General features: G+C 44.8%; 1 protein-coding gene across 6 annotated transcripts in view; it reads right to left on the bottom strand.

Annotated features, from left to right (window-relative positions):
- Positions 1-5342, bottom strand: part of HYCC1 (hyccin PI4KA lipid kinase complex subunit 1) — a 49939-nt gene extending 44597 nt beyond the window's left edge. For 4 of the 6 annotated variants that reach the window (XM_055707557.1, XM_055707561.1, XM_055707563.1 and 1 more), the window contains exon 1: positions 5219-5342. The gene's annotated coding sequence lies outside the window, so the exon portion shown is untranslated. Of the gene's footprint in view, positions 1-4010; positions 4140-5218 lie in introns of those variants that run through there. The other 2 variants (XM_055707558.1, XM_027814729.2) reach the window with 2 other exon arrangements.
- Positions 5343-13133: the final 7791 nt, after the last annotated feature.

Below are 13133 nucleotides of genomic sequence, written 5' to 3'. Positions count from 1 at the left end.
TTTATCCAGTGCAAACAGCAGGAAACCTTAGGAGACAGCATGGCTTTAACCACTGAAATGAGTTAATTAGCATCCAGCGCAGCTTCAGAGCATACTATGCTATTTTTAATTAAATGTTAGTTTTCAAATAGAAAAGAGTAACAAGATAGAAAGGATATCTTATCTCTTACCTAGGAGAGCTGTCTTTAAGAGCTATTGAAAGTGCCCAAACTATACAGTTTCTGTCACAAAGTTTATCAGCAGAGAATACACATAATTCGTGACTTCTGCTTCAGCAATAGGTGTTTTGCTACTTGGCTAGTATTGCTTTTATCTAAATTTCTTTGTTATGCTTTGATTGCTACACAGCATTTCAAATCATCAGAGGTTAGAGATGGAGGAATACAAACATACATCTGTTTTGGAAAGATAACCCATTTCCAGTCTTCCTCTCAAGAATCAGATGACTCTTCATCAATGCTGGTCATTAAAAATAAACTAAGAAGTATTTTCATGCACGCCCTCGCTTCTCATGACATTCTCCATACAGAAGAGTGATTAAGTATCTGTCCAAATTCCACATGCTTTATTGATTCCAGTTTGAATAAACACTCCTCCTAGTAACAACTGTTTATCGAACCCACTTGTATTAAATTTGTACGCCATTTAGAAGTTACACTGAAGCCTTATAAACAGAGCCCTTAACTCATCACACAAACAGATACACCAACATCCTCCCATTTCTAGAACTGCAATGACAAGAAAGGGTCACATTCAATTTCAGTACTCACTTGGGCTTTAAGTTACAGTGCTTTCGTTCACCTTTCCAGTTGTTACCAAAGCATGTAAGTTCATGTGGGGATGAGTCTAAAGAAATCACTGTAAATAACAGTCACCCTCCCAGACTAAGCTGACATTCTATTTTTATTCTGCTGCTCTTGAACATGGCCCTAATTAGGACAAAGGCTTCACAACAGTTTCATCAGAAGTACAAGAAAACACTTCATATCCTGCATTATTTTAGATGTGCTGTAAATTGAAAACTATTATAGTTGCTGGATCTTTTGGATGTTGTTTGTTTGTTTTTTAAATCTAATCCAGGAGTATTTGAGTTTTCATGCTAACGTTCCCGCACAAATTCTGTTAGAAATCTGATGATTTACAACAAGAACCAATACAGAAGCATTTCACCCCTCAGCCTCATGGGAAACTTTTTAAATTTCACCAATGTCTTCAAATAACTTCACATATTCTATGTGTCAGTTACTTATAAAGAAAATCTTGAGAGCAGGCAGAAGTACTTCAGCTTAAAAGTGTGTGCATACACTTACAGAGTATTGGAAAGATTCTGGTCAATGCAGGAACTAATAAAACATTTTAACAGCACGCAGAGCTTGAGCAGCCTACAAGCTTTAAACACAGCCTCACAGCAATATGTAGTTGCTACACATTCAAAACATTTTCATACTTTGGTGGTGCTTGTCTTTAACGACAATGATCTGACACAGATTTCAGTCCTTATCCTGACATCACTTTGTTACTGCCTTCCGAGATTACCTCAAGAAGCATTTCAAATCAATTAATCCAATTTAAGTTCCTAATTAACTGATGCTAATAAAAAAAATGCTTTAAATCCAACATACTCTCCGCTCCCAAATGTGTATTTAATATGCCACCATTTCAATTCTGGCAACTGAAGACAGCAAACTGCCAAAAGTGCCATTTTTTCTGGAAAAGAAAGAAAATGGATTTAAAGAAAAGATTTCATGCCTACAATTCTAATTAAGAGGGGGGTGTGGAGGTGGGCTGTTGTTGTGTTATACTTGCAGGAAAACTATCAGATTCCAGTAAACCACCAAATACTGTCAAGTACATTCTACCAATTACAAACCAACACACTGAAAACCCCTGCATATAAAATGCAGCTTTTAAGCACACTATTTTCATAATACCATGGAAGAAGTCAGAGAGATTATAGAGTCACTTCAGTCATCAAGCTATTATACCTCAGAAGATAACTACAAATTTGTAGTCTTCTGTTTTTCTAAAGTATAAGAGATTTGGACTCTAGTTCTCCCAACTTCGTAGAAGACAGCATTCTTATTTCCTATACAGCATGATAGGTTCTCCTGCTTAAACTTCACGCATATTGCTCCTGGAAGACTGGCTGGTAACACTGGACGTAACACACAAGTTCAGTGATTCATACATGTAATCTCCATTTATGCCCACAAAACTACCTGCACGAATCCTACGGCAGAATCAAGTATAAACTTTGTACCCAGGCTTGTATTTATGAGACAAAACGTACCAGGTTATGCAGAGAGCACATTTGCTTAAGTGAAGGCTCGGGAATGAAATCTGACCTGGTGATCCATCTAACGGATTTAAGTCTAAGCTGTTCCCAACGCAGGCTTTATAGGTTTGCAGAGCGCCCAGGTGATCTTTGTCAAGAGTCCAAGTGCACTGCATTTTAATATTCTCATCAACATAAACATTTAAGCCTCATGAAAGTTTCATTTGAAAGCCTCAAATATAGAAGTATTCCACAGGCTCTTAGTTCCAAAGAAAAGCCTGGGAACTGTGACCTTCCTCTTACAAATTATGCAGATTTCTCAAACTATGCATCTTCCACACAACCTGAAACAAAATGGTGTCATGTCAGGCCATAAAATAGATGTTTATTTTCTAATTAAGAGAGGCAGACATTAACCAACATTTGATAACTCATATATGAGTTTCCAGAATGAACAAGGTGATTTTCACGTCGCATGTGTTACAGTCAGTGACAGGTTAAGAGGGAGCCTAATACCTACCTTAAGGCAGGATTTAATTAAAGTGCATTTCCTGACATGAACACACAAAGAAGGTTCAAAATACCGGGGTTTTACACTAACATGTACTAAGAATTAGACTTGAACTCAGCGACTGTTAGGTTTGATACAGTCATACCATATGCATCAGTAAATGGGCTCTTCTCCCAGCTTACAGTCAGCCCCATTGTACTAAGTGAAATACAGATGACACATACCATTTGCAGTGCCTAGCCTTGCAATATCTCACGCATACACTTGTTCACAACACAAGTCCTTGCAAAATTAGAATCCAAGTGACTTAACTACCCAGCTATGCCTGTAGATGTCTACCATGAACACTCTCAAGCGAAAGAAAATCCTCCCATTCAGGAGGCTACAGCAGAAGTTCTGCCTGTGGAAAGCCTTTTTCCTTGTAAGAAGCATTCTGAATAAATTTAACTCCTACTTTTAAAACAGCTCAACACTGAATGGAAGTGAATTGCTACAGTTAATATGTCATCCAAAGTAATACTGAACTTCCAAAATTGCCACCTCTCTGATAACAGGCCTGTTAGAAGTACCTTGTCTCACAAAAAGATTATCACAGAAGAGAAGCAGACACGTTTTGCATTTCAAAAGCAGTATTTTCATATTGTCTTCTTACTCTGGAGGAAAAAAATATGTCCAAGAACAGTGCCAGATGGACCTAAAACTCAGCTTCAAAGTACATTACTCTTACCAAAAGTATTCCACTGACGAATTGGAAATTGGAAATTAATTTTACTAAGCTTTACAACACCACTTAATTTTCACAACATAAAAGAACTTGTTGGAAAGCAGAGAGAACAACAAAAGCAAGGCACAGAGTCATAGAAGAAGGCATTCTGTGAAAAGCACAAACTTCTGAAGAGACACTGTATTATCTAGCTACATTATTAGAGGGAAAAACTGCAGAAAAGCGTTTTAGACGCCATGAAAAGCAATTGCCAATGCCAGTCTACACTCTGCTACAGAAAAGTGCTTTTTGCTTCTTTGGAGTGTCGTTTGTTCAAGTTGCCTTTAAAAAAAAAGCAAACAAACCCACAACTAATCACCAAATCTGGATTTGCAGCTAACGAACAAAAGAGCAATCACTTCTTAGAAACTTCCATATTTTGCTCTTCTATAGTCATCTTCTCATGCACTAGTGGTGTATTATTAAAAATTATGAAAGACCAATGTTATCAAGACTTAAACCTTGAGTACACAAATCTTTTCCTTGTGAGCATAAGATTTCAGAAGCTTATTCAGGATAAAGTTCGAATTCAGCTGGATGGGAAACAAACGTGATGGCTTCCGGGATTACAGGGAACAAGCCATGTCCACGGCATTACTTCTGTTTTTACTATTACCTTTAAAACACAAACCACATGGAAGGTTACTTCAGTTCAACGCGTGTGAAGTTAAATCCCGAAGCCTACACAAGCACAGTCCCCTGCAGTCCACGGGTCTCCCTACTCGCGAACCTCAACCACAAACTCAGCAGCTGCAACTGTTGCTGCCCGCTCTCGCATCCCTACCCGCGGGCACCTCGGCCACCGCGACAGGGGTCAAAGCACCCACAAGGGACGGTCAGAATTACTGCATTTCACAGCGGGCCACTACCCGACGTCCCAAACCTCGCCAGGAGCCGGCGGGCACACGCGGAGCCGCTGCCAGGCGCGACGGGGCCGGCCCCGCTCCGGGGACACGGGCGGGCGCAGCTCTTTGTCTCGCCCGCAGCCGCCCGCCCGCACCCCCGGCTGCCTCCGCCGGGCCACACGAGTAACCTCTGCCCCGCCAGCCCCGGCCGGGCCGCCGCTGCCCCGCTCCGCCCTCCCCGGTCACCGCCCGGGAGCCGAGCGAGAGACGGGGCGCGGGAGGACCGCGGCGGGCGGGCGGGCGCGGCCGGGATGCCGGCGGCGCCCCGGGGGGACCCGCGGGAAGGGGGGAGGCGGCAGCCGGTGCCCGCAGCCGCCCCCCCAGCCCGCCCCGCGCCGGGGGCAGAGAGCGGCTCTACCCCGCCAGGCGGGAGGGGGCCCGCCGAGCCCGTCACAGCCCCCCGCCCTGCCCGTCCGCCGCCCGCCCCCTCCCGCGCACCGGCGCTTCCCCCGGCCCCGACGCGGCAACTCCGCCAGCCGCCCCCCGCGCCTCCACCCACCGCCGCCCCCTCCCTCCCGCGCGCGAGCCCGGCGGGTAACGGCCGCCCCAGCCGCGCGCCGCCGGTTGCCCCAGGGCACGGCAGGGCAGGGCGGGGCGGGGGAGCCCGCCACGGAGCCGCCGCGCCGCAGCCGCAGCCGGAGAGGCTCTCCTCAAGCCGGCCGTTAGTTGCCCAACGGCCGCAACCGTCCCGCCGGCGCAGGGGGCTGCCCCAACCCCGCGCGGGAAAAGTTGGCTCCGCGAGAACGACCGTTAGCCAGACTCACTCCTCCCGCCCGGCGGCTCCTCCGCCGCCTCGGCCGCTCACGGACTTACTCGCCCGCCGGGAGCCACAGCGGCGAGGGCGGGCAGCAACGGGCTGGCACCGCCCGACCCCGCCGCTGCCTGGCGGCGGCCGCAGCCAATGAGAGAGCGAAGCGCGGTCACGCCGGCCAATAGAGCGGCAGAGCGGACCGTGCGGCGCCCGCGCCCTCCTCTCCCCCAATGGGTGGTGCTGCCCCGCTCCGAGGGCGGGCGGCGGCGGCGCTGGGCGGGTGGCGGCCGGCGGGCTGTGAGGGCGCCCCGGGGGTGGCCAGCGCCGCGTCCCGCCGCCGCGGGCCCGGCAACGCGAGAGGCGGTGGCAGCCCCGCGGGGGAGCGCAAGTCATTGTTTCGCCGCCGGGGCTGGATCGGGAGCGCGACTCCTGCGCCGGGCAGCACCCCGCCGCGCCGCGGGGGGAGCCGACGCCGAGCGGGGCGCCGGGAGGGTCGTGCCCCGCGGGGAGATGCTCCCCCCGGGCGGCGGGCGGCGGCCGCTCCCGGAGGCGCCCCGCGAGCGCTGGCGGGAGCTGCCGCGCAGGGCGGGACGGGTGCGAGGGGCCGGTGTGGTGCCGCTGTCCGAGCCCCCTCCCCGCCGCCGCCCCCCCCGCCGCCGCCCGCGGCTACCGCCGCGTAGAGATAAACACGGGGCTGGCGATGGGCTGGCTGATGCACGGCGGTAACGCGAAATAAAGCCTTTAACTTCGCAGCCCTAACAAAGAGACGATTATACTGGCTGACAGCTCCACAAGGGATGTTTCCAGGCACATTAATGGGAATGCCTCATAATTGAACGCCTCTTAATTTTTATCAGGCGTGTCTTTATTATTATTTAGCTACCAGATTCTTATCAGCCTTCCCAAAGCAGAGCAATCACGACAACTCTTATTTCACAGCACTCTAAGGCCTTTTTCAATTACAAGTACTTTTTTCCCCGTTTTTTTTTTCCTGTCGGCCACATCATTGGATTGCTCCGAAGAATGATCTTGAAATAAAACCACATACCACCTAAGTAGCTACTTTTTGTTTTAATTAAATTTCAGTTTACATTACTTGTTAGGACCAGAGTTTCTTTGCAAGTATGCTTTGAGGATTAAGTTTTAATCCTCAGAAGCACATGCTTAAGGTAATCTTCAGGATTAATGAAGATTTAATTAATCAGTAATCTAATTGCTGCGTGGTGAAACCGGGGCAAGGAGGTGGTGATTTGGTCGGTGTCAAACACCACCTAATGATGACAAAGCCCGAATTAGGGCCACCAACGCCTGCTGTCACAAAGTGGTGTCCTGTACGATATCTCGCTAAAAAGCCATGCTTTTCTATACCTTACCAGTCTTAATTTCCTAGATGACTCTGTACAGGTAGATAACGTGTTCACAACTGTTTATTGACTGCCCCGGAGCCTTCAGCCTGAGAAAATGGCAGGTTCTGTGCATTCCTTCAAGATCTCCTGGCCATCCTGTGTACATATATTGTATCTTTCTGTCTCAGCTGTATCTAGACTTGCGCTACCGTACCATTCATTTCCATAGATATCTAGTATACCTTTTTAACTTATTGACAATAAAATGTATTTGTTATTTTCAAGGATCTTTTATAATACAAATTATAGTACATCAAACCTGCTTTTAGAATACAAATGTCTGTCTTACTAAGCCATTTGTCTTTAGAATACTCCCACTGTGTTATGGTCTAAATTCATTCCAGCATCAGTTTCTATGACACTGGATAAAATAGGTCTGTTTTCCTGAAAAGAAAGATTATATTAGTTCCAACAAAGGTGTAAAAGAGCTTTATGATTTGACTAAGATGAAGAAAGATAATCAAATGCCATAAACTTAGGAACAACCAAATGGAACTTTATGAGTGAGATAATAAATTTCTGCCTTAGAAACAACATACATCTGAATCACAGCCAGAACACTTAATGGTTTGGGGGGTTTTTAAGCTCTTTATCTGAATTTCTCTGCATTCCTGCCAACAGCAGTGCAGACATACATAGCTCCCATCACAATGTCTTTCCCACCTGCTGCCTTGTCCGTATTCCTGAAACCCTTCTGGGTTTTGTGACCCAAAACATGAAATCAATTCAGTTTGAAGAGAACTAAGTAGAAAAAACAAGGGTTTTTTAAAGACAATTCCGTTCCCTGAGCTGGTTTACTGCTTAGTCCTGCAGTTCTGAGAACAGCATGGACCGAAGAACAAGTGACAGAAGCAAAGATAAAGCAGTGCAGGAGGAGTTTGTTAGCCTGCATCCTCAGACCCAGTGTAAGGAGGGAGACTGGGTACCGATCTGGCTTGCAACACAGATCACATACAAAGTGACCCCAGTGATTGCGAAGAGATGTACTGAAATCATACTGTCATTAGTTATTAATTTTACTGTTATTAATGTATTATGACTTTAATGATTAGAAAAAGTAATGAATCATCCACAAACAAAAGGCAGGCGAATTCTTCACAAGCGGCGTATGACATGCATTAACAGTTCTGCAATGTCAGGTCACATTATCAAAAGAAAATAGTTCACCTTACATTACTTGCACAGATTTTAATAACCCCTGAAATATTCTAGTGTTTCAGGCATTCTTACCACATTAGCCTTAAATATTCTAAATGCACAAAACTGTATTCAATATATTTTATTTTTACTGCGTTTAAATTTCGGTGCATAGATGTGCCCTTCGCTTAAATGCCTTTTAGCCTTGTGTTTATGGCAGGGGTTTTGCTATTAGCAATCCATTTCAAATTGCTGTCTGAGAGGAGGGCTACAAAGAATCACAACTTTTGTTCCACTTCCCCAGCAGTCAGGGCTGGCCAGTGTTGTTTCAGAAACAATACTTCCAGAAGTTTCCTTCGGATTTCATAAAACATTCTTATTGCTCAGGAACATAATCTGGAACCTACAGATTCTGTCTACTTCATTATATTTGTTCGGTGCCTTTTCATTATAAGTTCTTATATTTAGATTGCGGACTATAATGGAGCTGTAAGCTTCTTTAAAAATAGAAATCCTTGATAAATAAATACGTAACAACCCTAATCTCTGTCATATGACCATGTTCTTAAAGCTCAATTCAACACACAGTCCATTTTTAAAAGACAGTACATCTGGACCTTTGGAAAAAAATTGCAGTTATTTCCAGTCATCTGATCTCATACCAAATCCGTAGCCTGTAAGACACTGAGAAGGGCACTGTTTAGGGAAAGAGACAGAACTCTAGAAGTGACATTTTGTTGGTCCTCTGTCCCAGTGCCAGCCTAGGCCAGGCTGGTTGTGACCGTAACTGCGCATGCTGCTAGATGGACAGTAACACCACTGTGGAGCAGTCCTCCTGTTTTTGTTAGGATGGAGTAACACTCACTGCAGAATTAAAAGCTGCCTGTAGTCTTGATTAGAAATTCAGCTAGCATTTTCAAAGACGCCCAGAATTCACATTGCTCTCTTACAGAGCCTTTGATAACTCCACTAATTGGGACTACGAAGAAGCATCCAGTCCTTCTTCAAGTCATCAGAGTTCCAAGAGCTTTGTTATCAAATGCAGAGGGCTCTGGAGACTTCTGGTCTGACATCCTCCATGAAAACAGTTTCAGTAACCAAAGCATGCAAAAACTCAGGGGCAAAAAAAGTAAGAAAGTCATGCTGACCTAGAAACAAAAACCAGATATTCTGAAATTTCCTTTCAAATAGAAATAAGTCAGCACTTTCTGCAAAAAACACAAATTCTGCAATTTTTATTTTGGGAGCACTGAAATGCCCAACAAGTAAAATATTGACAGTGTCAGATGTTTAGTTTTGACTTATGGTTTTCCTCTTAATATTCTAGTTTCAACCACAAATAAAATATTTTGCTAGCTTTCTCTTGAAAACATACATGAAACTGATGTTTTCCTACAAAAAGTTGTTTTATCAAATCCATGTTTTGACAGAAAATTGCTCTAACAGAAAGCTCTTGACCAGATCCTCCAGGAATGTGAGAAATGACCAACATCTGTTTGACTCTGAAACACCAGAGATCTCAGAGTCTCAGATTTCTCACATTATCACAAAACACATTTAAAGAAAATGTTCAAGAAAGGCGGCCTCTATAAACATTTTGTCAATTGATTGAATAAAGTCCTTTTAATAGAACTTCAAAATAAAGAAGAAATCGTACATTGGCATAGAACTATAAAAAACAAACATTTCCTTTACCTCATACTTTATGATAAATTTTATTTAATCTAAATATAGCTTTTATCTTATGCTTTTTACTGACCTGGAGATCTCCTGGCAACCTGGAAGAGCTCTCCTTACTTAGTTTTTCTTGGTAAAACTTACACAGAAGCATAACACCACTAGGCCTTGATTTGCCCATATTGCAAAGAAATATTTATTACAAAAATACTACAGTAGAATTAAAAACAAAACAGTTGATTTATCCTACTACTCAAAGGCTTTCCAAAAGTTTAAATTCACATAACTCAAATTTAAAACCAAGTTAGACTTGCTGTTGAAGGCCAGTTCTCTGAACAATAAGTTCCATATCAGTATTTTGCACTATGGGATGACGCTTGCAAGACTAGAAAATAAAATGTAATAGCTCCTGATTTTGAATAAATTCTAAGGAGAAGCTACTACGAGGCTTTGATAACAGAAAAAGCTTTTTCTTACTGTACCACTAATGTAAGGCAAAATTTAAAAAACGTAGCAACCAAATCATAATAAACATAGATCATGTGTAAGCTATCCTTACTACACGAGAGCTAGGAAATCCATTACTTCTTCCTCACACTTTAAAAGCACACGCGTAGGTTTGTGAGTGCGGCAGTTCACAAGATTAATTTGTTTGAGTGGAAAGACACAAACATTGCATCAAAGCCCATGCAGCCCAGGGTCCTGGAAACAAGCCCCCGAGGTGAGGGAGGGGGAAAGGAGAGCTACATGTAAGAAGTACAGTCAAACACAATATCGTGACAGAAACGGGAGCAGGAAAGGCAGTATTTGTTAGGGGGAGCTGGAAGAAGGTGACAGGGGTCTACCCCACCCCAGCACCTCCTGGGAGCCCTGTGGCACGCTCCCCCTGCAGCACTACAGCCCTCCCCGCTCAGTGAAGTACCAAAAGAAAAGCTGCTAACCACCAGGCCTTTTATGCAACATCCTTGCGCCGGTATTAGCAGCTCAATTAAAGTGTCACAGCTCTTTTAATTATCACAGCTGAGCTAGATTTCCTCTCCCTAACCACAACTGCTTGTGGTGCCTGACTGGGGGCTCCTCCTTCCTGTACAAACAAGGAGGAGCGGGGAGGGCCGGCGGGGTTGCTGTGAAAGTAAAAGGGAGAAAGATGAGGGGAAAAATTTATGTAAAGCCAATCTTTACATGTTTTTTACATTTCATGGTTCTCCAGATGCTCACTAATTGTTATCCCTCTCCTAGCCCACACGTGCCATGGACTGCAGGCGCCGAGCGGCCCAGCCTGCCCCAGAGCTGCAGGGTCTGTTCAGGAGATGCTTGGAGTGGCCAGCTGCCACTGTGAGCGGGCTACCCGGTGTCCCACCCTGGCTCCCAGGGCACCTGGGGGCTCCTGTCAGAAGCCCTGGGCTAGCAGCTGTGGCCAGGCTGAGCCGCTCGCTCAGCAGCCCCGGCGTGCTGGGCGTGCAGGAGGCTGAGCGTCGCGTCCTCCCTCAGCTGGTGACAGGGTGCGGCTGGGCGCAGAGCTACCAGCTGACGTGTCATCGCTGCTCACTCTGGGGTCAAGCTTGTCAGCTTTTCCTTGGAATCACCAGAGCTCGAAGCAGACGCACACGCTTTTATAGGGGAAGCCCTCCCTTCGGGTGTAATCCCATTAGCCCCCCAAAACCAGGGCATTAGATCCAAGCCTGCAAAGTGCATGTGTCTTCTGCTAGCCCAGAGGAGACACTTGATGTCCTGCTTGGACACCCCGACGGCCGGCCTGTGCTAGTAAGCCCTCAGCACATGTACCGTGGTTGGCTCCATACAGAACTGGTGGAAGCAGCTCTGAAAAGCAGCATCGGTGTGCCTTACAGCAACATCTTACTGGTCTGACCCAGCTGAACTGCCGTGGCCCCATCCTACTCCCAGCTGTAGTTCTGCCAGGGTATAGGAACCAGCACTGGTCTGAAGACTCCACATTTCAAGCAGTTCCCCTGGGGAAAATTAAGGCTTCAGCTGCATTACCAAGTCTCATAACACTGAGAGAGGATAATGTTTATTTTAAAGCAGATAGGGTGACAAATCACAGGGCTAAGCCGCAAGGGAGACAGAAAGTAAGCATTAGGAAGTACAGCTGTAACTGTACAGATAGCAGTACAACTGGAGCAGATCACTGGAAGAAAATGTGGAATTACCATCAACTCAGGGGTTTTAGGCATATTTGACCCTGCTTCAAGACAGATACAGAGAACTGAGTGATCTCTCTTCATGATTATCTTCTGGTATTCTGGGCTTTTATCAGCCGTGCTTACTCTCCCCTCTCAAAGTAATGAATTACAGACTGAGTATTTTAACACTTAACTGAAGTCAGAGTGCTAAATTACAGTGTTATGAAATGCTTTTAGAAGAAGTATGGGAACACTGTCAATGGCAACAGAAGTATTCTTAAATAGGAATATATGTGTAACAAAAAACCTCACGTATTTGAAGCAGAATCCAAAGCAAACACAAAGTAGGTAGTTATCTTTGTTACCTTTTCTGATAGATTATAGCTAAGTTTGTCTTCTGCTTTTACAGTTGACAGCTACATCTTCCCAATTCTTAAAACGTTACTGTGGGTTTTTTCAGTTTGTTTTAATTATTAACTTTAATAATATATAACACCCTAAATTTCCTGAGGGTAAAGACATGCTTTTTTCCCCTGTTTCTGTACTACTATGACAGTGCCCAGATGAGATGATAACTTGTAAACAAGTGCATTCTTAGCACCACTCTCATTACCCCATTTATTTTAACAGAATTTTAGGGGGGGGTTGATATTTTATCTAAGATGGTTTTGTTTACTCAGAACAGACAGACAGATGTCTGTTCTTGCTCTGACAAGAACATCAGCTGCTTTGTTTCGATTAAATACTTTGTTTTCCTGCCAGCAGAGAGCCTTTCTACGTAGTCAAGGACAAAACTTCAGCCATCTTTCTTTTAAGAATGTGAACAATGAAAGAAGTCTTGCCAATAAGACTTGCGTTCCTCTTAGTGTGGGAGGTCACAAATTTGGTCTAATCATTTGGCCGTTTTCCCTAAAACTTACCATGTTGATCGCAGAGACCGGCTCCAGTCTCAAGGACTGGACTAAGGAGGAGAAGCTGATTCTCAAGTTAATCAGGCCATTAGTGCTCTGCTTTCTTGCTATCTACTTCCCCAAAGCCTGACATTTTAAAGAAGAAAAACTTATTATTCATAGGGCTATTATCTAGACAAAAGAGAACACTCAAATTATGGACTTATTATTTGATATAGCTGCACCCCGTTGATTTTTAGAAAGTCACATTTCAGCTCAGCAGCTTGCTTCACTTGGCTCAGCTTGTGCTCTATTTTATCTGATGACAACTTACGTATCTTTCTATCATGAAGAACACAGGTGTAACACTAGCTGAATTAAAAAAGGACAACACGCGCTAGATATGTATCACATATTCGATCAAAGCTGTTGGGATTTCCAAGGTGGGAAAAGGTGTCTCATTTTTTTTTCCTAAACCAGAGCTTCATGATCTTGCCTGAGAAACTCAGATCAGATATTTAACTACAGTTAAACACATTTTCAACATGTTTTTCAAATACTTTTGTAGATGTGTATGTTGCAGCCTTGCAGCCCTTGTGCATGGCAAACTGCCAGTGACTGACTTGTCTCTTGCCTTCTCTGGGGGTTTGTTCTCTGAGAGATTAAGATTATAC

This window comes from Falco cherrug, chromosome 4 (assembly GCF_023634085.1).
Source record: "Falco cherrug isolate bFalChe1 chromosome 4, bFalChe1.pri, whole genome shotgun sequence".
NCBI classification, from domain to species: Eukaryota; Metazoa; Chordata; class Aves; order Falconiformes; family Falconidae; genus Falco; species Falco cherrug.
The sequence above is the reverse complement of the archived record's forward strand: the minus strand, read 5'-3'. Positions and strand labels throughout refer to the sequence as shown.